This window comes from Geotrypetes seraphini, chromosome 11 (assembly GCF_902459505.1).
Source record: "Geotrypetes seraphini chromosome 11, aGeoSer1.1, whole genome shotgun sequence".
NCBI lineage: Eukaryota > Metazoa > Chordata > Amphibia > Gymnophiona > Dermophiidae > Geotrypetes > Geotrypetes seraphini.
In genome coordinates, this window is record NC_047094.1 from 71395618 (window position 1) to 71417748 (window position 22131).

Consider the following 22131-nt stretch of genomic DNA (forward strand, 5'->3'; position numbering starts at 1 on the left):
CTGTATGCTGATATTTTATAAGAGATTAGATGCATCCAGCAGCTGTTATACTATTGGCACTAAAGCCCTGATTCTATAAATGTCACCTAAGACATAGGTGCTGAGGAGTGTGGCACTTAGCGCAGGTCAATCTTAAGTTAGGTGCCCTTTATAGAATCTCACCTAGCGGCGTCTAAAGTAGACTTAAGCGCTGGTAGGCATCTTAATCCTAGGCACATCCTATTTATGCCAGGGTTTTCTTGGCCTAAATACTGGCACCTAAGTCCAAAATGGACGTCTACGTGTCCAGCATGCCCACAATCCGCCCCTAACCATACCTACTTTCTGGGAGGCGCCTTGGATTAGATTAGGCACCTACCTGAAAGTGGTAGGCACCTACCATCCAATTAATTTTAATTTAAGCCAGTTATGAGGTGCTAATTGCTTCTAATTGGTGTCGATTAAACTTTTTAAATAATTATGTTATGTGCCTAGATCAGCTGGGCATGCCAATCTAGGTGCCTAACTTTCCCCCCTTTTACAAAAGTGTAGCGTGGTTTTTAGCACCAGCCATGGAGGTAACAGCTCTTACATTCACAGGAATTCTATGAGCGTCGGAGCTGTTACCGCTGTGGCCAGCGCTATAAACCATGCTACACTTTTGTAAAAAGGAGGGTTTATGCATTCTTTCTAAAATTATAGAACAACAATATTTGATCAGTTATCTAAATTTATCAATAAAGTTTTAGTTCTTCATCCTCGTCAGACCGGCTTTCGTTCACATCACAGTACAGAGACTACAGCTACAACTTTAAATAATGAACTTCATTCCTTTTTAGACGCTAGTAAGATAGTTTTGTTGGTCTAGCTTGACCTCTCTGCTGCTTTTAATTTGGTGGGTTATATTTTCACAGGTTTAGCAGTTCAGTGGTTTACTTCATTAACATCGGGATCTGGAAAAGCCCTGTTGGCTTCTCAACCCACACCATTGTACCCCCCCCATGAACACTTATCCTCACTATGCGTCTTTTCCCTTCACTTCCTACCCCTACCCTCATGGTAGACTTATATATCATCTGCCAACGTACATGCAGTAATCAAAACACAGACACTTTCTGTTGGGAAAAGCAAGGTCGCAGCTCTATTTATTGGAAACCAAATTTGGTGCAAACATTAACAGTAGCTACAACATATGTGCCATAAGAAACTAAAATATGGCCCCCACACTGTCATGTCAGCTAGGGCCTGGGGGATGGCATGGATCTCCATGCCCCATTTCCGGGTCACTCGACCCAATAGCATTAGCTCCCATAGCTAACCGCTCATCGTCAGATGAGCCCAGAACCCAGTAGTACGGGATTACTGCCTCTTCGACATCCTGGACCCAAGCGTCCATATACACCCCACCCTATAAGAAGAAGGGCGGGAGGGAGGGAAAACTGCCTCCAAGGATCAGGAACAGGCCCTGAGCCTCAAAGGTTCTGGCCTTTTATTCCCCTCCAAGAAACCCACCCCTCCCATACCGCCCCCAACCAATCGATTCAAACTCCACAGGCGGGAAGCTAGTTTTCCTATTCGCGCCTCCATCTACCTTATCTATCTCTTCTACCACACCTGCCACTTATCAACATCCCTCCTACCCCCACCCATACACACACACACACACACACACACGAAATTCCTCTGTTACATCTCAACTGGTGCCAATGAAGCTTTCCAGCCCCGTATTACTGACGCCCATCAAGACACGCTCTCGAGCATTTATTTCTGACTAACAGATCATATAAAGTTTCAACTTCACCTGCTTCCATCTCCTCATCCATCCCTTTGGTTTGTGGGGCACCACAAGGTTCAGTACTATCCCCAATCCTATTCAACATTTTTCCTAGTCCGTTAACAACTTTAATACCGAATTGCAATATAAAAGTTTTTATTTATGCAGATAATATTCTTTTGATCTTTCCAGTCTCACTTTACAAGTTAGATTTAGGGCCTCTCCAACATTGTGTTGATTCAGTTTTTTCATAGTTGACCTCTCGGGGACTTGTTCTCAATCTCTCCAAAACAACATGTTGGATAATGGGCTATCTTTCCATCCCTACAGTACAAATTAAGCTTCTAGGTACTGAATTAACCCCAGTGAAATCCTTCCGTTATCTCGGAGTAATGTTTGATTCAGCATTGTCATTTGAAGCGCAAGTGTCCCAGCTGAGAAGAGATTATTATTGGCTTAGAAGAATGCATTCCATAAAGTCTATGCTGGTCTCTTCTGCTGTTCACACTTTCTTCACGCTTTTATAATTTCTAGATTAGAGTATTGGAATTTGGTCTATTGTGGTATCAATGCCTCCCTAATTCATTGATTACAAACACTACAAAATTCTGTTACAAGACTATTATGTACAGCAAAATTCCATGATCATGTTACTCCACTTTTGATAAACCTGCACTGGCTATCCATACACTACAGATGTCAATTTAAAATTTTATGTTTGACTTTTAAGGCTCTAAATTTTGGGACTCCATCCTATTTATCACATGTAACAATACCCTATACCCCTTTACATTCCCTAGATTTAAACAAACTGGTTCTTCCTCATATGAGGAAAGACTAGAGAGGTTAGGGTTCTTCAGTTTGGAAAAGAGACAGCTGAGGGGAGATATGACTGAAGTCTACAAAATCCTGAGTGGTGTAGAATGGGTACAAGTGAATTGAATTTCTACACCATCAAAAATTACAAAGACTAAGGAACACGCCATGGAGTTACAGGGAAATACTTTTAAAGCCAATAGGAGGAAATATTTTTTTTTTCACTCAGAGAATCGTTAAGCACTGGAACGCATTGCCAGAGGTTGTGGTAAGAGCGGATAGCGTAGCTGGGTTTAAAAAGGGTTTGGAGAAATTCCTGGAGGAAAAGTCCATAGTGTACTATTGAGACAGACATGAGGGAAGCCAATGCTTGCCCTGGGATTGGTAGCATGAAATGCTGCTGTTATTTGGCTTTCTGCCAGGAACTTGTGACCTGGATTGGCCACTGTGGAAACAGGATTCTGGGCTAGATGAACCATTGTTCTGACCCAGTATGGCTATTCTTATGTTCCCTTCCCCTAAGGTAGCTCAATACGAGTCTACCCATGATGCAGCTTACTTTTTTCTTTTCCCCCTTATTGTGGAATAATCTTGCTTCACATCTTGTTGCTGAGCCAACTTTCCCAAAGTTTAAATCGTTATTAAAGGCTTATTTTTTCCAACTAGCCTTTAATATTCCGCTCTCTTCATAATATTTTGTGGCTCTGGTTGGGAGGCTTTAGGGACGATCATCAAACTCGGTTAAGCCCTTGTAATATCTTTTGACTGTTCTGTATGAATGTTTTGCCTGAGTGACTGATGAGAACTTTGCCCTTTTACAATTGGTGTTCTTTTCTGTACTTTGATTTTATTCTAATTTTGTAAGCCGCAATGACCTGTTGCTGGATATCATGCTTTTAATAAACATAAACATTATAGAATCAGAGCCTAAATGTGTCCCATTGTGGCACCTACATTTTGCAACCAATTTATAGAACTGCCCCAGAAATATACAACCTATATATGTCTAAATTATTGGAAACCAAAATTGCGGACAGATTCGAGCTCAATCATTTTCACAACAAACAGGCTCTAACTGGGAGCAAAAAGAGTTTGCACATATTACTAGCCCTGCAAAAACTGATTTATGAAATAAATGTCATGGACCCAGAAAAATGCAAACTAATCAAAACCACATCAGGAAACATGAATTCCAAATGAAAATAAAGCAAAATATTAAAAACCTGAATGGTCATGACAGAGGTTCTGTGGGAATGGTTCATGGTTTATTGTGACTTAATCTACCATCTTCCGTGCAGAGCAAAGCAAAGCGCTGTACAAAGAATCTCATATTATTGAAAAGGGAAAAAGAACGTTGTCAATTGACAGGGTAGCAAAGCTAAAAGAATGAAATCAAGCAGACTGATGACAGGCTAGCACAGGTGAGCCCCCAATTCAATCAGTTACTCATGACCCAAGCAAGGCCTAGGAGAAAAAGTGTGCTTTTAGTGCTGACCTAAAACTTAAAGTACGATGTTTCTTGCTGAAGAGATAGTGGAAGTGAGTTCCACAGTATTAGGACCAAAAAGAAAAATCTGCTATGTCTGGAGAAAGCGGGAAGGGGTAAAACACGGACCGTACAGACCTCGCAGACCTTAACTGCACATCCTTCAAAATCTTCATTTATTGACAGCTGAGGTTTTAGATTTCATGGCATGGACCTCACGGCAAAAGTTTTGCCACTTTTAGTCTCAGAATAGGGAGGGAGAAGCATTAGGGTCCGTCAGAGCTAGTGTCATGCAGGTCTGTCAGAGCCATGACCTATGCTGCGACTACAAGAGGTAAAACTTTAGCATTTCATAAGCTCTGAAAGTAGCCTAGAGGGATAGCTGTCTTGGGCCCTGCTGATTTGGGTTCAAGGCCGGCTTGAACCAAACAAAAATATATTTTCCTGCCACAGCTCTGGGGTAAAACGCAGACCGCCCTTAGCTGAAGTATTTCCTGAAATTAATTATTATTAATAAGACTGTCAGCATAGATCCGTGGGGTCAGAAACGGCAACAGTTACAATGGTGGAATGAGGGGTTAAAATGCAGACCTGCAGACCTGAAACCTCGGCTGTAAATAAATGAAGATTTTTAAGAACGTACGGTTAGGATCCACGAGGTCCATCCTGGGCGCCATCTTGGTTGAGGTGCCAGCACCCAGTCTCCTCTCTGCCCCCCTCACTCCTTCCCCACCCCACCCTCACTACTGCACAGGCGTGCCCCTTCCCTTCCCTCATACCTCTTTAACGTTCACGGCACAAGCAACAACCCCAACCTTCTGCTCGTGCCAGCGTTGGCTCTTGCTCTGACATCACTTCCTGGACCTGCACCTAGAAAGTGATATCAGAGGAAGAACCGACGCTAGCACTATAGAGGTACAAGGCCAATGTGGTTACTTATGTCAGCATTTTCATAGCCCTATCCAAAACATCATTATTGCAAGATTGTTTTATGTTTAAAATATTTTAATCAAAGCTAGAGGGATGATGTGTACAGATTTGTATTATTTGAGTTATTCCACTCGAGTCACATTTCACATGGTAGCACTGTATCAAGGGGTTTGGTTTTAATTCTTGCTTTTAGCCATCATGTCATTTGAAGATCACATTGTTGATCAAAATGATTACATTCTCCTAGTTTTGGACTCTAAGGACTTAATTACTTTTTTTTTTTTTTAACATAACATGAAACATAACAGCCACCATACTGGGTCAGACCAAAGTCCATTTAGTCCTGTTTCCAACAGTGGCTAATCCAGATCACAAGTGCCTGGCAAAACCCCAAATAGTGTATAAAGAAAATTGAGTAACAGGATTTACGGCCTCTTTTACAAAGCCGCGCAGCAACAGCCCGAAGCCCTTTAAATCTGTATGGACTTCGGGGCCATTAGCGCAGCTTTGTAAAAGAGGCCGTTAGCTTTTATGGCAAAACTTTGAAAAGTTCCTTCTAAGTGCTGAAATCAGCTAATACATTCTGAACAAATTTTTCAAAACTATCTAAAAATTCCTTTTGTTTCAATTATATGAAGTTTCCCATCAAAAAAGCATATCATAACATACTGAATGACCAGATCATAGGACCTCTTATGATCTATACTGTATATCATTCCAGGTCTACATCCTGAATTGAGTATTGTAATCATTTATGCTCAAGCCCTCCTACCATCCCCTTAAATAAATTATTGACTCCACCCCCCACCCTCGATACCTCGACACCCCCCATACCTCAAAACAGTTGGATGGATGAACAGGTCCCGAGCTCGTCTGTCCGGCAGGCCTGCCATCCGTCGAATGGCGGGCCTTAGGGCCTGATTGGCCCAGGTGCCTCAAACTCCGCCCACAGGTGGGGCCTGAGGCACCTGGGCCAACTGGAATCAGCCCAGTAGCCTTAGGTCCCTTCTCTGGGTGGAGCCTTAGGCACATGGGCCCAACCCAGTGGTGTCGAGGGGTCGGCAGGGGAAGGGGGGGTCGGGGGCTCCGCTTTCCTGCCCGACTCTACTCTCCTGTCTTGACTCTCATCTCGCCGCCCTGCTCCCCTCTCCTGCCTGACTGCTTTCCTGCCCCGAATCTCTCCTGCCGCCCCGACTCTCCTGCCATTCTCTGCACTACGAGCCCATGGTTTTAACCATCGGGTTAAGGGCTCACGAAGAAAAGTAAAACCAAAAAGTTTTTTTAAAAAGTTGTTGCTCTTTAAGCATGCGCAGACCATCTGTAGATAGTCTGCGCATATTCAAGGATCGCTGTTCAGCGATACGATTCAGTCGGTTGAGGGTGTGATTGGCGAATCAGCCTCCTGGACACAGATCCGATCCATGCCCTTAGTGAATCTAGGCCTAAATGCTCCAACATTTCTCAAATGCTCATAGAATTCCTATGAGTGTCGGAACAGTGTCAGAGCTTTTAGCTCTCCGGACCGTGGTAGAAATCTCTACTGCAGCTTAGTAAAAAAGGGCCTTAATTGGGCTCTAACAATCAATTATTGCTGCTAATTGGCGATACTTTGAATTTATGTGCAAGGGGGGTCAGGGGCATTCCTAGAATTTGTATGCTGTGTTACAGAATACGCAAACACAGGAGTTGTGAGGGAGAGATGTCACCATCTCAAACTTGGATCAATCAGGAGAAACTTTATTGATAGTTGCAATAGTTGATTTGACACTGACAGTGTTTCGGCAGGAATTGCCTTTATCAAGAGTCAAATATCGATAGTCTTCTGGTCAGTACACTTCCCCCTCCATATTCGCAGGGGTTAGGGGCAGAGCCGGCCCGCGAATATTAAAAAACCGCAAATAATATTTGGGCCGGTTCTGCCCCTATCCTCCGCTTCCCCCGGCTATTTTAAGCCCTGAAACCCCCCCCCCCCCTTAAGCCTTACCTGGTGGTCTAGCAGGTTTTCAGGCAGAAGCGATCTTCCCTTGCTCCTGCCCGTGCAGATCGCTCACAGAAAATGGCTGCCTTGAGCTCCCGTAGTCTCTCAATCCATTTCCTGTGAGCGATCTGCACGGGGCAGGAGCGTGGGAAGATCGCTCCTGCCCCCAAAACCCGCTAGACCACTAGGTAAGGCTTAAGGGGGGGGTTACAGGGCTTAAAATAGCCTGAAAAATGAAAATGCATTTTTTGGTTTAAAACCGCGAATAAGCGAATCCGTAGATACGAAATTCGCGAATAAGGAGGGGGAAGTGTATAATGAAAATTAGCCAATATGAAGGAGCAAAAACAATCTGCATGGCAGAAAGCTGCCAGTGACTGTGACATACACTTGTGGTCACCATGCAAGTAGCAACTTCCAGCTGCTCACACCGGCATTAGCTCCCTTCTGATGTCACGTCCTGGTCCCATGGCCAGGATGTGACATCAGAAGGGAGCGGATGCTGGTGCGAGCAGCTGGTGGAAGATGCTGCTTGCATGGTGAACATTTTAAGAGGTGGAGAGGAAGAGAGGTGCTGGCACCCCCCCACGAAGATAGCGCCTGGGGCGGTCTGCCCGCCTTCCCCCCCCCCCCCCTTACTATGCACTGCATGTGCTAAGCTCTAGTAAAAGGATCCTGTTTGTACCCAAGACGATGGAGGGTAAAATGACTTGCCTAAGATCACAAGGTACCTGGGTTCTTAGCCTGCCGCTCTATTAGATTCCTCTTTTACTTTATTAGCATGCAGATTACATTTTTAACCTTCAGGATAAAAACATTTTTAGTACAAATTTCATTTTCCAAGCCCCACATTCGCTAGGATCTTTGCCCTCACTTTTCTTAAGGCTGGACAGCTTTTGATACCTTTATTCCTTTTGCTGTAAGTCTCCTCGTCTTGACTGAATGCACTTTTTCTCCCTTTCTGCAAGCATATTTACCACAGTTATCTCTGAGCAGAGAGAAGGCAGATGAACTGTAGGTTATTGGGGTGATGCTGGCAAGTGAGGCAGCCTGAACAAGAGGCACACAGAACTGCCATGGTAGCAGCAGTAGCAGGACACACTAGGAGATAGCAACCTTGGTAGGACAAGGCAACAGTGGCTGCACAAGGACATTGGAGCAGGAGTGGAGATCGGCATTGCGGCACAAGTTCTACATTTAGCATTTCAAGGTGAATTACATTCTCTTACATTCCCTGTCTCTGGAGGGCTTATAATCTAAGTATGGAGAGCTGTGAGAAAAGTGAGTGTTGGTGTTGTGAAAGGTTGAGGTACTAGAAGGGGGAGATGTAAGATGGGGCAATGGAAACAGAAAGGGAATGTCTTAGAAACTTGGGAAGGTGTAATTGGAAGAAGAGCAAAAGAATTGGGGAGGGGAAGGAGGGCAGGAGGCAGTGGAACCAGTGGGGAGATCACGTTACTCCCCTGTTAAAAAATGCTCACTGGCTACCTATCCATCACCGTATCACTTACAAAATAGCTTTGATCTCCTACAAAACAATGAAAACCAAGGAACCTGCTTTTATCCATAAATACCTGATTCCATATGATCCTCCGAGAACCTTAAGATCTGCATCACAGCATCTTCTTCATGTCCCATTCCTAAAAATCATTAGTACCTGTAGGGCTTCTTCTTTTGCAACGATTGCTCCAACAATATAGAATTTGTTACCATTATATTTAAGATCCAAAAAGAATTTAGATAAATTCAAGGGTGGCCTTAAAAGCTTCTTATTTAAAGACTAGTATTTTAGCCCGTTACATTAACAGGTGCTAGAATATATGTCTGTGTGTCTTTATTTCTGTCTCTCTCTCCCTCCCGCTGTCTGTCTCTCTCCCTGGCCCCCTTTGTCTGTCTTTCTGTGTCTCTCCCTGCCCCTGTGTCTTTCTTCTTTTCTTTCTATCTGTCTCTCTCCCTGCTTCCTATGCAGCAGCATTTCTCTCCCACCACTTCCCTGTGCAGCAGCCACAGCAGCATTCCTTCCCCCTCCATTTCCCTCCCCCACACCACTTCCCTGTGCAGCAGCAGCGTTTCCCCTACCCCCCTTTCCCTTCCCATGGTCTGGCCGGCTCCCTTAGTCCCTTACCGCCCCCCCCCCCCTTCCCTTCCCGCGGTCTCAACAAACCTTCCAATTCCAGCAGCGTCTGCAGCACTCTACACACTGCTGCTTCGGGGCCTTTTACTGCCCAGCAAATCAGGGCAGTAGAAGGCCCTGAAGCAGCGTGTGTAGAGTGCTGCAGATGCTGCTTGAATCGGAAGGTTTCAGGACCCGCAGCCCTTGCCGAACCTGAAGCGAGCTCTGGGGGTTTTTGTTTTTTTTACACGGGCCCAGCTGGAGCAGGAGGAGACGCCTGGGAGGCAGGAATTTAAGTCCGTTCCGGCCCTCGCTGACGTCGTTCTGGCCAGTTCACATCCTTCAGACGGCAAGAGCCGCCACGGCCGACAGGCTTTGCACCGCCGCGCGCATGCACACTCGTACCTGCGGGTCCCTACAGCACACGGAAAACGAGAGCACGCAGATGGGAGTGTGCATGCGCGCTTAGGGCTTTATTATATTAGATGCATATGACTGTTAATTGATCTAATGAACTCTCCAAGTTTATTTTCTATACTAAAATTGATTTTTCCCTTTCCCTATGTTATTATCCTTAATTGTTCTTTCTTTCAAATTGTATTTCTCCCCACTATCCTATTGTCTCATGTAAGTAAAGTTATGTCATTAATAGTTTGTTAACTGGACCCCTTTTTACATTTTTACTGTAAAACGCTTAGAATTTATGATTAACATTTTATCAAATTTTTAATAAACTTGAAACTTGCTAGAGAAAAAAAATGTAGAATTAATTTCTTTTCTGAAATAAAGAATGGAAGTTTTGGGAAATTTTTCAGTATAGTTAAAGATCGTATGGCGTATGCGTATGTATACTTAAACAAAGAATGTATGTATGTATGCTTATAACTTGAGAACAGCTGGTACTGTCTATTTTAAACTTTCCAAATTACTGTATGCCACCTAACGAAAATTATAGACCCGTCGCTTTGACTTGACTTATCTGGTATTAGTCTGCTTCTCAGAGAACAAATTGATACTGCTCCATTTTGGATGCAGTGAATTTAAACACAAACTATTTGTGGTTGATGCTTGTAGGCAGCCAGGATGAAGATGGCACGAGACTCTCTCACTTCAGCTGCCCCACATGAGGAGGGATGCTGCTCCCTTCTGCCCACTCGTTCATTGCAGGGGACGTGTGTCCCAGCTTTGCACGTCAAAAATCAAGTTGCTTTAGTTCCAGAGGTATCTTATGTATTAAAAAATTTTATGCTCCGCCTATTCGTAGCCTAGAGGCTTCTAAATCAGCCGCAGGCAGCCTTTAGGAGCCGCTGCTCGCAGCTTTGTGACAAGAAGTGCAGCTGGGAGGAGGGAGCTGGTCAGAACCTGGAGATTGCCTGTAAAAAAATAAAATAAAAATTTCTGTGCAACCCGGTTTGGCATAGCCCATGGCCCGGTACTGGTCTGCGACCTGGTAGTTAATGGGGACCCCTGCCTTAAAGCATGTATTTGAAAGCAATACTCTATTGTCTGGCTGCATGTTTATTTCTACTGGGAAGTGCAACAATATTATTCTAATCCTCAGGCCTTGAAATACTTTTCTACCCTACCCCTTCACCCCCCCCCCCCCCCCCCCACCACCACCACCAGGAAGCATGGAATATTTGCTTCCAATCTCAGACATACCCCTAAATCCTCCCAGCACAGGGTAAAGAATTACAATGATGCATCCATTGCCCAGACATTCCGTCTCCTGGGTCCACTATGTAGCCTGCCAGACCGACCTGTCTTCATGAGTTCCCATGGCAGCTTGCCAGACAGATCATTAGAGTATGATCTAAACAACTACCATTACTTCTTCTATTCTGTATTTCTTTCCACAAGAGAGCAATATTCACATGTCAAATTAGCAGCAAAACAATGCACTATTACATATAAATCATATTCTCACATAAACATGTGTCTAAGAGCAGGTGACCATTATCAGGCATAGCCATCAGGTGAAGGTGATGAGTGTCCAGGTAGAACCAGCAATAGCAAAGAGCTGTGCATATGAGAATATGAAGAAACAGCACCTTCTGCAAACTCTTTAAGAAGGTAACATCTGCACAATAGATGTGACAATTGATCCTGGGATGGGTAATGTAAAATCCATGTCAGCCAGTCTAAACAACGGTGCTGCCTCACTACAGCCAAAGACCACAGCAAGTCCGTTTAACCCATCATACAACAACACAAATAGCTTGCAGTTCACATGTACAAAAGGTATTTGCAATCCCATTAATGGAAAGTGCTCTTAAAGAAACTGGCAGACTGTCCTTAGATTATAGGTACATAACTCAACGTATAACCATAACACTTAAAAGTAATACAGTTCAACAGTCACAATCAGATTTAAAATATATATATATATAAGTAAACCACATACATGCAAGTTAAATATGAGCAAATTATAAACATTCAAAAAAACAGAGAATTCCAAATAATTAAAATGTGCCCTATTTAAAAGACTGAAACCTTTCTCCCCATCCCTCAAAACTACCCCCCCAAGTTATCCCCCAATCACAGACTTCTCACTCGAGAGGAGATGGGCCACTTGGCTTTATCTAATGTCCTTTCTATTAGAGAATGGCACATCGACATAATTCATCACCATTCCTGTCCCTGGAGTTAACCACAAGAAATCATCTCCCGTGTCATTATTTAAGGAGAGAAAGAAGAATCAAAGTATGTATGGGCACAACCACTGACCCTCAAGCTTTGCACTGAAGAATGCTGGTGTAGAAGGACTGAGGCTGAGATAGACACTAAAAAATGACATGGGATCGTTTTCCGCAAGGACGAGAACGGTGATTAATTTTGTCACCGTGTCATTCTCTACTTTCTATGTTTCACCAGTCAAACAGTAACAGAGTCAGGAAATAAACCCACTACTCTTCCCACCCATATAACAATCAGAAAAAAAATTAAATTCACTGTAAGGCATTTTTTTCAAGCCATAAAAAGACAGTTGAGGACCCTGAAGCTGTCTGAGAAGCGATCTGAGTCCTGAATACAGTATGGGTCTGATTTTCAAAAAAGAAAAATGTCCAAAAAGTGGCACAATGCAAATGGACATTTTTCTCACCAGACCCTTCCAATTTGCTATTTTCAAGACAGATTTCTATGCTGTTCATCTGCAGTTCATCTAAGTCTCAAGGGCGTGTTTTGGAGGCATGGTGTGGGCAGGACTAGGGTGGGCTTATGACTTGGACATTTTTCTGCCATAATCTATATCAGTGCATCACAAACTGTGTGCCACAGCACACCAGCATGCCAAAACCTACTATACCTCCATATAGTGACACCTGCAGGCATAAGGGCTACTGTCCAGGTGTACAGTTGAGTCTAGTAGGTTTTGGGTAGGTTTTAGAGGGTTCACCATATGCTATAAGAGGGTTATGATAAAATGGGACTTTTTATGTGAAGTGCCTCCTAAGGTGCCCCACTGCTCTGCTGGGATGTCTGTGAGGCCAGTCTACTCAAAATGGTGGCCCCTCCTATATCCCAATGACTTGTTTTATGAATTTTTCTTTTGGACTTGTACTTTTTTGAAAATGGTTCAAAAAGATAGATGCACATCTAAAAAGGGCCTGTCGGGATATCTTTGTGAGAAAGAGGTTGACTCTGGAAAAGGAGACCGACTTCTTTAAGCGAGATAGTTTACTATCGCGCTAGATTTTTGCAAACTGCATTCTGCGGTGATTTCACATTACCAGAAGAAACTACTAAGATAAGTGCTCCTTCTTCTTCTCCTTTTTTTATACAAGATAATACTTTGAAAATCAAAAGAGTGATAAAAGAGTAAAGAGTGATAAAATTAAGTGAAAATAGTGTATTGGCAGCGGAAGTAGATGAGACCAGGGATGTATTTCTCTATGACAATATGCATATTGCCATAGATAGTTTCACAGGTTATTCCTGAGAAACACTGAGGTCTCTTCCGCAATCATATATTGAAGAGCATTAGCACTTGCTTTCTGGTATTGGAAATTTATGAATATCATTTTGTGTGGCTTATGATCTTTGAAGATATTCAGCTTGTATTGAGATAACAGTTGTAAAAGTGGACATGTTTGGTACTGGATTTTTGTGTGTCTTCTGCAAAAATGTCTGAAGTCGGACTTGGAGTTCATATCGAAAATGCCCCTCCATGTGTACCCTAGAGGCAAAGAAAGATGGGGTGATATGATATAAATGTTTAAATATTTGAAAGGTATTAATGAATAAGCAAATCTTTTTCAAAGGCAGGAAAGCTGAGGGCATGAAATGAAACTGCAAGAGGTAAGTAAGCTTACGGTAAAGGCAACATCAGGAAATACTTTTTCATGAGGTGTATTTACACCACAGTTAATTTAGATTAATTTTCCTTTTGATTAATTTAGATTAATGGTCCTTTATCAGATTAATAGCAAATTATTTAGTTTCATAAGTGCCTTAAGTCTTGGCTATTTCAAAAATACTTGTTATGATTCAGCCTATGGAAAGTAAGTGATATCATTGTATCTTCCCCAGATATAGCTTGGTTTATTTAATATCGTCATCCACATTGAACTCTAAATGCTAGATTTGGACTATAAGTGATGTAATGGTATTGGCATTGGTATAATTCCTTAGATATTTGAGAACTGAATCCTATTTTCTACATCTGCTATAGGCAAGTAGCTTGGTTTTCTTTCAGGACAAACAAGAGAGCAAGTCTTCACAGATGGGGCTCTCTAGCTACAGGCTGCCTTCAACAGACATGGCAAAAAATAGAATATGAAAAACGCATTAACAGACACCAAAGATATTTTTGGTAGCAATGATCCTTATAAATTTTATCTGCTTTATTTTTTTTTTTTTTTTATAGGAAGACAGCATAGAATGAGCCTTAGGGGGTAGGAGTTGGATTCTAATCCCCAAAAAGATTTTGCAGAATAGACTCGAAACTTAGGGCTCCTTTTACAAAGGTGCATTAGGGCCTTAACGCGCAGAATAGTGCATGCTAAAATACCGCGCGCTAACCGCTACCGCCTCCTCTTGAGCAGGTGGTAGTTTTTTGGGTAGTGTGCGCTAATCTGGTGCATGTGCTAAAAACGCTAGTGCACCTTTGTAAAAGGAGCCCTTCCTATCACATTGGGAGTCTCTTTCTAAACAGCAGTGTGATGTGAATGTGTGGTCAGATGTCAGTGTTCCAGCCTTGCAAATTTCCTCTATAGATTGATCTTAAGTGAGCTAATTTTCAGGTTTCAGGTTTAGGTTTTTCAGGTCTAATGTAGCCATAGTTATGCCATTATGAGCCATGACTCTCAAGGACAAACCTGTCTGGACATAAGCAAAGGAAATGCTAGCCAATTGGATAGAGAACCCCCAGCAGAAACATCACAAGCACCAAATGTGCCCTGTGCGACATACCCCCAACTGATACGGTGTGCTCCTATCCCACCCACTTTAGAGACATCAGCATTTTTGGTTGCTGAGAAAATAAGTCTGGCTGCTACAAGTTTCAAGTTTTTATTAGAGCTTGATAAATCGCTTATTTAATTTCCTAAGCGATGAACAGTACAAATTAAGAAATGGGGAGTGAGTACAATAACGTAAAACAGACTTACTAGTTAGATCAAACATGAAAAGTGAGGGATAGGAGGGAAAGTTACAATTTCAATTCAAGGTGTGAAATAACATAGAAGGAAAGTTAACACAGGGGGGAGGCAACGATTAAAATAAGCAATCCAGTCTAAAAATTAAAATTCTAAATCAGAGGGTCATAGACTAAAAGCGTCTTTAAAAAGATGGGTTTTTAAAATTTTTTTGAAGGATACAAGGTCCTTTTCGTCTCTTAAGTACTGAGGAAGAGAATTCCATAAAATAGGTGCAATAACTGCGAACATATCCTGTCTTCTGGTTCCAATTATTTTCAAAGAGGGAACTGTTAGCAGGTTATTAGAAGATGATCGGAGAGTCCGAAGAGTTTTATAAGGAGTGAGCAATCTGGTTATGAAATGTGGTTCATTATAAATTAGAGATTTGAAAACTAAAAGTATTATTTTATAAGTGATCCGATGGCTTATGGGGAGCCAATGAGAGTCGATCATCAGGGGAGTGACATGGTCAAATTTTTTGGCATTATAGATCAATTTGATCGCTGTATTTTGGACGATTTGCAACCTCCTTTTTTCTTTAAGTGAAATATTGAAAAAAAGAGAGTTACAGTAGTCAATTTTGGAGATGATCAGTGAATGTATCAGAATCTTAATCGACTTCGGTTCAAGAAACTTAGATATAGAACGGATCATTCGCAATTTGAAGAAACAAGATTTAATTGTTTTCCCTGTATTTTCGTGAAATGAAAGATTGTCATCAATGGTGATCAGTGGCGTACCTAGGGGGGGGCGGGCCGCCCCGGGTACCAGCCCTGAGGGGGTGTTCCCGGCCTTGCCGCTCAGTCCCCCCCCACGCCCGAAGGACCGCTCGCCCCACTGACCTTCCAGCACACCTATGAAGCAGCCCGCAGCAGGATCGCGACGTCAGCAATCCCTCAGCTGCTTGGGCGCTGCTTCCTGCGCCGCGGTCCCGTCCCTCCTCTGACGTCAGAGGAGGGGGCGGGACCGCGGCGCAGGAAGCAGCGCCCAAGCAGCTGAGGGATTGCTGACGTCGCGATCCTGCTGCGGGCTGCTTCATAGGTGTGCTGGAAGGTCAGTGGGGCGAGCGGTCCTTCGGGCGTGGGGGGGGCAGTAGCTTAAGGTAGCCCGGCGCAGGAAGCAGCTCCTAAGCAGCGCAAAGATAGCTGACGTCGCGATCCTGCTGCGGCTGCTTCATAGGTAGTGCGGGGAGGCCAGGGGGGCGAATGGTCCTTCGGGGTGGGTCGGGGCATCAGGCCTTCAGGGTGGAGCGGGCGGGCGGGCAGGCAGACTTTCAAGGGGGAGGGGGGTGACAGGCAGGCAGGCAGGCCTTCAAGGGGGGGTGCAGGTCTTCGGGGGGGGGGTGCAGACCTTCAAGGGGGTGCAGGCCTTCAAGGGGGGGACAGGCAGGCAGGCCTTCAAGGGGGGGACAGGCCTACAAGGGGGGGGGGACAGGCCTACAAGGGGGTGCAGGCCTACAAGGGGGGGGGACAGGCCTTCAGGGGGGGTGCATGCCTTCAGGGGGGGTGCCGACCTTCAAGGGGGTGCAGGCCTTCAAGGGGGGGACAGGCAGGCAGGCCTTCAAGTGGGGGGACAGGCCTTCGGGGGGGGTGCAGGCCTTCGGGGGGGGGTGCAGACCTTCAAGGGGGTGCAGGCCTTCAAGGGGGGGACAGGCAGGCAGGCCTTCAAGGGGGGGACAGGCCTACAAGGGGGTGGGACAGGCCTTCAAGGGGGTGCAGGCCTTTGGGGGGGTGCCAACCTTCAAGGGGGGGTGCAGGCCTTCAAGGGGGGGGACAGGCCTTCAAGGGGGGACAAGCAGGCAGGCCTTCAAGGGGGGGACAGGCCTACAAGGGGGTGGGACAGGCCTTCAAGGGGGTGCAGGCCTTTGGGGGGGTGCCAACCTTCAAGGGGGGGACAGGCCTTCAAGGGGGGACAAGCAGGCAGGCCTTCAAGGGGGGGTCAGGCCTTCAAGGGGGGGACAGGCCTACAAGGGGGTGGGACAGGCAGACCTTTAAGGGGGGACAGGCCTACAAGGGGGTGGGACAGGCAGACCTTTAAGGGGGGATAGGCCTTCAAGGGGGGACAAGCAGGCAGGCCTTCAAGGGGGGGTCAAGCCTTCAAGGGGGGGGGACAGGCCTTCGGGGGTGCAGGCCTTCGGGGTGGGTGCAGGCCTTCGGGGTGGGTGCAGGCATTCGGGGTGGGTGCAGGCCTTCGGGATGGGTGCAGGCCTTCAGGGGGGGACAGACCTTCGGGTGGGGGGTACAATCCTTCGGGGAGGGTGCAGGCCTTCAGGGGTGGGGTTTAGGCGTTCAGAGGGGGACAGACCTTCGGGTGGGAGGTAAAGTCCTTCGGGGGGTGCAGGTCTTCAGGGGTGGGGTGTAGCCCTTCTGAGGGGGGACAGACCTTCGGGGGAGGGGGGTCCTGGTGTAAAAGTACACAGAGGGAGAGAGGGAAGGGGGGGTTCAAAGATACGTGCATATGCCAGACTTTGGGGGTTAGAAATAATGGGTCTAAAAACAGAGGAGTGGGAGAGAGATGGTGCATAATGGGATTTAGGGAGGGAAGGAACAGAAAGGGAGAGAACTTGGAAACAGGGGATGGTGTGGAGGGGGGATAGAGATACTGGATAGGAGGATAGTTGGGAACAGAAAGGGAGAGATGGTGGATCCTGGGGTGGTGGGGAGTTGAGAAAAGGTGAATCTGTGGATGGAGACAAAAAAAAGGAAAGATGCCAGATCTCCGGGAGAGGGAAGGGAAACGGAAGGGGAGAACAGAGATGGCAGACGGATGGTTAGCACGGAGAAAGGAGACCCTGGCAAGCAAGACAACAAGAGCCTGGGACCAACAAGATTTGAATATTGATCAGAGAACAAAAGGTAGAAAAAATAATTTTATTTTCTGTTTTGTGATTACAATATGTTAGATTTGAAAAGTGTACATGAGACAGCTTGAAATGGGAACTTTTCTATTTTTGTGAATGGCAAGGCTGAGTTCAGTTAAAATATATGCTTTATAAGAAAATATAATAATGTGTTTTATAAAGTTTATAAGCATTGCTGGCATACTCGGTGAGGTGTTCCTAGTGTTGGTGGTGGTGGTAGCATGTCAGTGTGTTGAGAGGAAGAGGTAGTCTGGGAAATTCTGCTGAGCAAACTCTGGGCCCATTTCCACCCCCAGTTAGTCCACTCCACTCAACTGGTTCACACACTGAGTGGGTCTTTGGGTGTTATTTCTGGGTAGTTGTTTTAGAATCTCTTCCAGTGGTTTGTCAGTATCTCCTTCTGGTCCAAGGAAGGAAACTTTGTCAACCTTAGCATTGACCTTCAGAATATGTTTGTAACAGCGCTGCTTGTGTGGCATTAGGCTATGTAGTGATCGAAAGAAAAAAACAGACCTTTGCACATTTTTACACTATATGGTGGGTGTATGAGGAGATTCATTTCCTGCACAGTTAAGTCCATGTGAAGTTACCTTGTGCTGTATTTGACATCTAGCAAGGTCTCTGTTTGGAAGGAAAGATCTAAGCTTAAAAATGAAGTGGCCAGAAGTTATGTTAAAAGTAGATAGCGTAGCTGGTTTTAAGAAAGGTTTGGACAAATTCCTGGAGGAAAAGTCCATTGTCTGTTATTAAGACATGGGGGAAGCGTCTGCTTGCCCTGGATTGGTGCACTCAGCAGCAACAAATACTAGTTTTGGCTGGCTCTTTCCCCGCATTTCTCCTCTCTTCCCCACGATTTAATATCCAGTTCAGGCAGTAAGTAAATGCATCGGCAGGGGGGGTCTGGTAAGTCTTGGGGGCTGGGGATGGAAGGTGAGAATCAGTTCTGTAGGCTATCAGAAATTTGCTTAATTATCTACTCACACAGAAAAGCAGTAAAGTCAATAGGTTCTCTGAGTGGGAACAACCTGTTTGATCTTGCACTCTTGTGATTGACCAATTGTTTATCACTGTTTAATTTATCACATTGATTAATTTGAGCACACCTGAGGTGTCCTATGATGGTGTGCACTGCAGGCAGAGGAGCCTTATTGTGTAAAGCACTGGAGAATTATCTCCTCTCGCTTACCTCTCACGCTGAGGACACCCTGCTTCAGTATAATCATTTATATGATTTATCTTATAAACATTATTACGTGGTCTTTTCCTCAAGTGCTGAGACATCAGGTTGTTCCCACTTGGAGAACCTATTGACTTTTACTGCTTTTCTGTGTGGCTTTAACATTTTTGCTATTCAGTATACCTAAACTATTATTCAGTAGAAAAAATATGGTTTGTTCAATCAAATCCTGTGTGGACATTGGACTTCTATGAGTGAATGTTCTGCTTGATTGAACAAACTAAATTTTTTCTACTGAATAATAGTCTAGGTACAATGAAAGTAAATAGCAAAAATGTTTGAGTAGATAATTAAGGAAATCTTTTTCATATTGCTTGCTTATGGACTGGGAAAAAAGACTGTTCAAGCAAATGTCTCCAGAACTGCTTTAATGGAAAAATGTGATTTTTTTTTTTTTAAGTACTTTGTGAAATTTATTGTTGTTGTGAAATTTATTGTTATACTTTGTTTAAACTTAAAAAGCGGTGTCATTAACAGTGAATCTAATCGAAAAATCGATTCAACAGGGTGAATCGAATCGAATGAAATATTTTTCTCTGAATCGGGCAGCACTATTGGCTACCATGAGAATGGGCTACTGGGCATGATGGACCATTGGTGTGACCCAGTTAGGCTATTCTTATGTTATGTTCTCATCTGTAGGGGCCTTTGTTTTCACTTCTTATTTTAATGTATTTTTTTTCCTGGGAACTTATCAGTGTTTTTTTATAATGGGAACAAAAATGGAAGAGAATTAATGTGTGTGGAATGGGGGGGTAACTAATTTCTTCAGCTAAATAATTCAATCCACTTCAAACAGACATAGGAGAACTCACGCACCATTCACACACCCTCCAACCAAAAACGTCAAAAGAAAAAAAACTGTTCGACAACCTCCTAGCCATTCGAGCTGCAACACTTGACCCCCAACTCTACAACCTATTGACCTCGACCACAAACTACAAAACCTTAAAAAAAGAAATAAAAACCCTTCTATTCAAAAAACACATAAAACCAAACTAACATAATCAGAACTGTCCCAAGCATCACCTGCAACTACTCCATATGTACTTCTGATGTCATGACAATTCCGACATAATTTATGTTATGCTATGTTTGGAATAATGGTTACATAAATGAGGTTCAATAAAAGAAAATTTTCACTGCCTGTTTCTATTCTGACCATTTATTCCATTTCATGGTTATTGCAAAAAAAAAAAAAAAAAAAAATTTTTCCATGAGGGGGGGGGGGTGTCAAAAAATGATGGGCCCCGGGTGCCACATACCCTAGGTACGCCACTGATGGTGATGCCTAAGATTTTTAGCGATGAGACGGTATCTAAAGGGATATTGTCTATGATAAATGTGGTGCTCAGTGTAATATCCTTTTTCCAAGTGAAAAACATTGTTTTTGTTTTTTTGATGTTTAAGGCTAATTTATTGGATTTAAGCCAATTTTTTATCGTGTCTATTTTATTATTAATTGCCCGGATTTCAACTGGGTTTACCGGATCGATAGGGGTAGTAGCTGTATATCATCAGCTTATGCAAAGGCTGTAAATCCAATGGATTGGCATAGGTTTAGAAGTGGGGACAGAAAAATGTTGAATAGTAGAGGTGATAAAATGGAACCTTGTGGTATGCCATAAGTTGATGAAAAAGGTTTAGATTGTTTATTGTTAAAGAAGACTATAGAGGATCGATTCGAAAGGGAAGATTCGAACCAATTCAGAACCTGATCATTGACGCCGAAAGATTCCAGTCGTTCTAGTAGCAGGACGTGATCGATAGTGTCAAAAGCCGCTGTCAGGTCTAATGAAAATAAAACTACTGATTTTTGATGGTCTAAGAAGTAATGAATATTATTTATCATTCTGATCAATGAAAGTTCTGTATTATGAAATCTTCGGAATCCTGTTTGGTTTGGATGAAGAGCATTTGAGGCTTCGATAAAGTCTGACAGTTGGTTAAAGACCAGTCTTTCAGTTATTTTTGCTAGGAATGGAATGTTTGCTATGGGACGGTAGTTGGAGATTTCATCCGGACTGGTTTTAAGGTCTTTCAATATAGGTGTAATGAAAGCAGTTTTCCACTAAAGAGGGACAAGTGCCACAGTTAAACTTTTTTGGACAAGGGAGTGAATGAATGGACCAAAGCAGGAAAAAATTTTTTCAAAAAAATCGGAGGTATGATTTCTGAACGCGACCCTCTTATGTTGATTTTTTGAATAGTGAGTTGTATATCATTTATAGTGGGTATTTTAAATGTAGTACATTTAGACGTTGAGACAGATTCCAATTTGCAGTCAGTTGTAATTGTTGGTTGAGTTATGCGAAAAGGAGTTGCGGATGTTACTTATTTTTGAACAAAAATAATTCGCAAATTCTTGAGCTGAAAGGTTGCACTTTTGTTTGGTAGGTTCTCTGTGTGCGGAAGACGTGATAGATTTTAAAATGGAGTATAAAATAGAAGGATTTTTTGCTTTGGACATTTTATTTTTGTAATAATTGGTTTTGGCTTGATTAATTTTTGCTTTATAAAATGTGGCTTGGTCCTTGTAATTTTGAAGGTTTGAGATCTCAGAGAGAGCGTGAACTCACAGGCCTTGAGCATGCGCAAATGCTCAAGGCCCAGCAAAGAAGAGGAGGCCGATCTTCGGGCACCAGCACCAACGCACAGGACATGCCGGTGCCGAGATGGAAGTAAGAAGCCTGTTCGGGTGGGTCTGGGGGATTTCAGATTGCGGCGGTGGGGGGTGCCGGATCACGGCAGGGGGTGCTGAATCGCGGCGGGAGTGCCGGATCACAGGGGGAGGGTGCCGGATCGCGGGGGGCGCCACTCATAAATCGAGACACGCTCGGTTTCTGAGGCGCCGATTTTGCAAATGTTTTGCTCGTCTTGCAAAACACTCGCAAACCTGTGCACTCGTAAACCGAGGTACCACTGTATGTTCTTTGCAGTAAACTAGTTGGGATAGTACCTGTGACTGAACCAAGATCTGAAAGTTTTCTTTGGCAAAGCAATGCTGGATTTTAGTACTGTGAATATTTCATTGGTTTATGTTCACGTTTGGGTCTCCTAAAATAGGTTCTTGTGGAATATAATCCCTAGAATTCTCAGTTCTGGTTCCAGTTTCAGAGAGCATTGTATAGTGTTACTTGAGTGTCATAGTTGGTCATTCTGGACAGGATTATCAGTAAAATTTGTTTTTTTTTCTTTATTTCGTTTCAGTTTCATGTTGTCAGCCCAGTCAGAAACTAGAGTGACTTCCTCTACTGATTTGTTGATCTTGTTTTCTTTCTTGTAGAATGGTGAGTGTTGGGGTACTTTGCTTGATGCT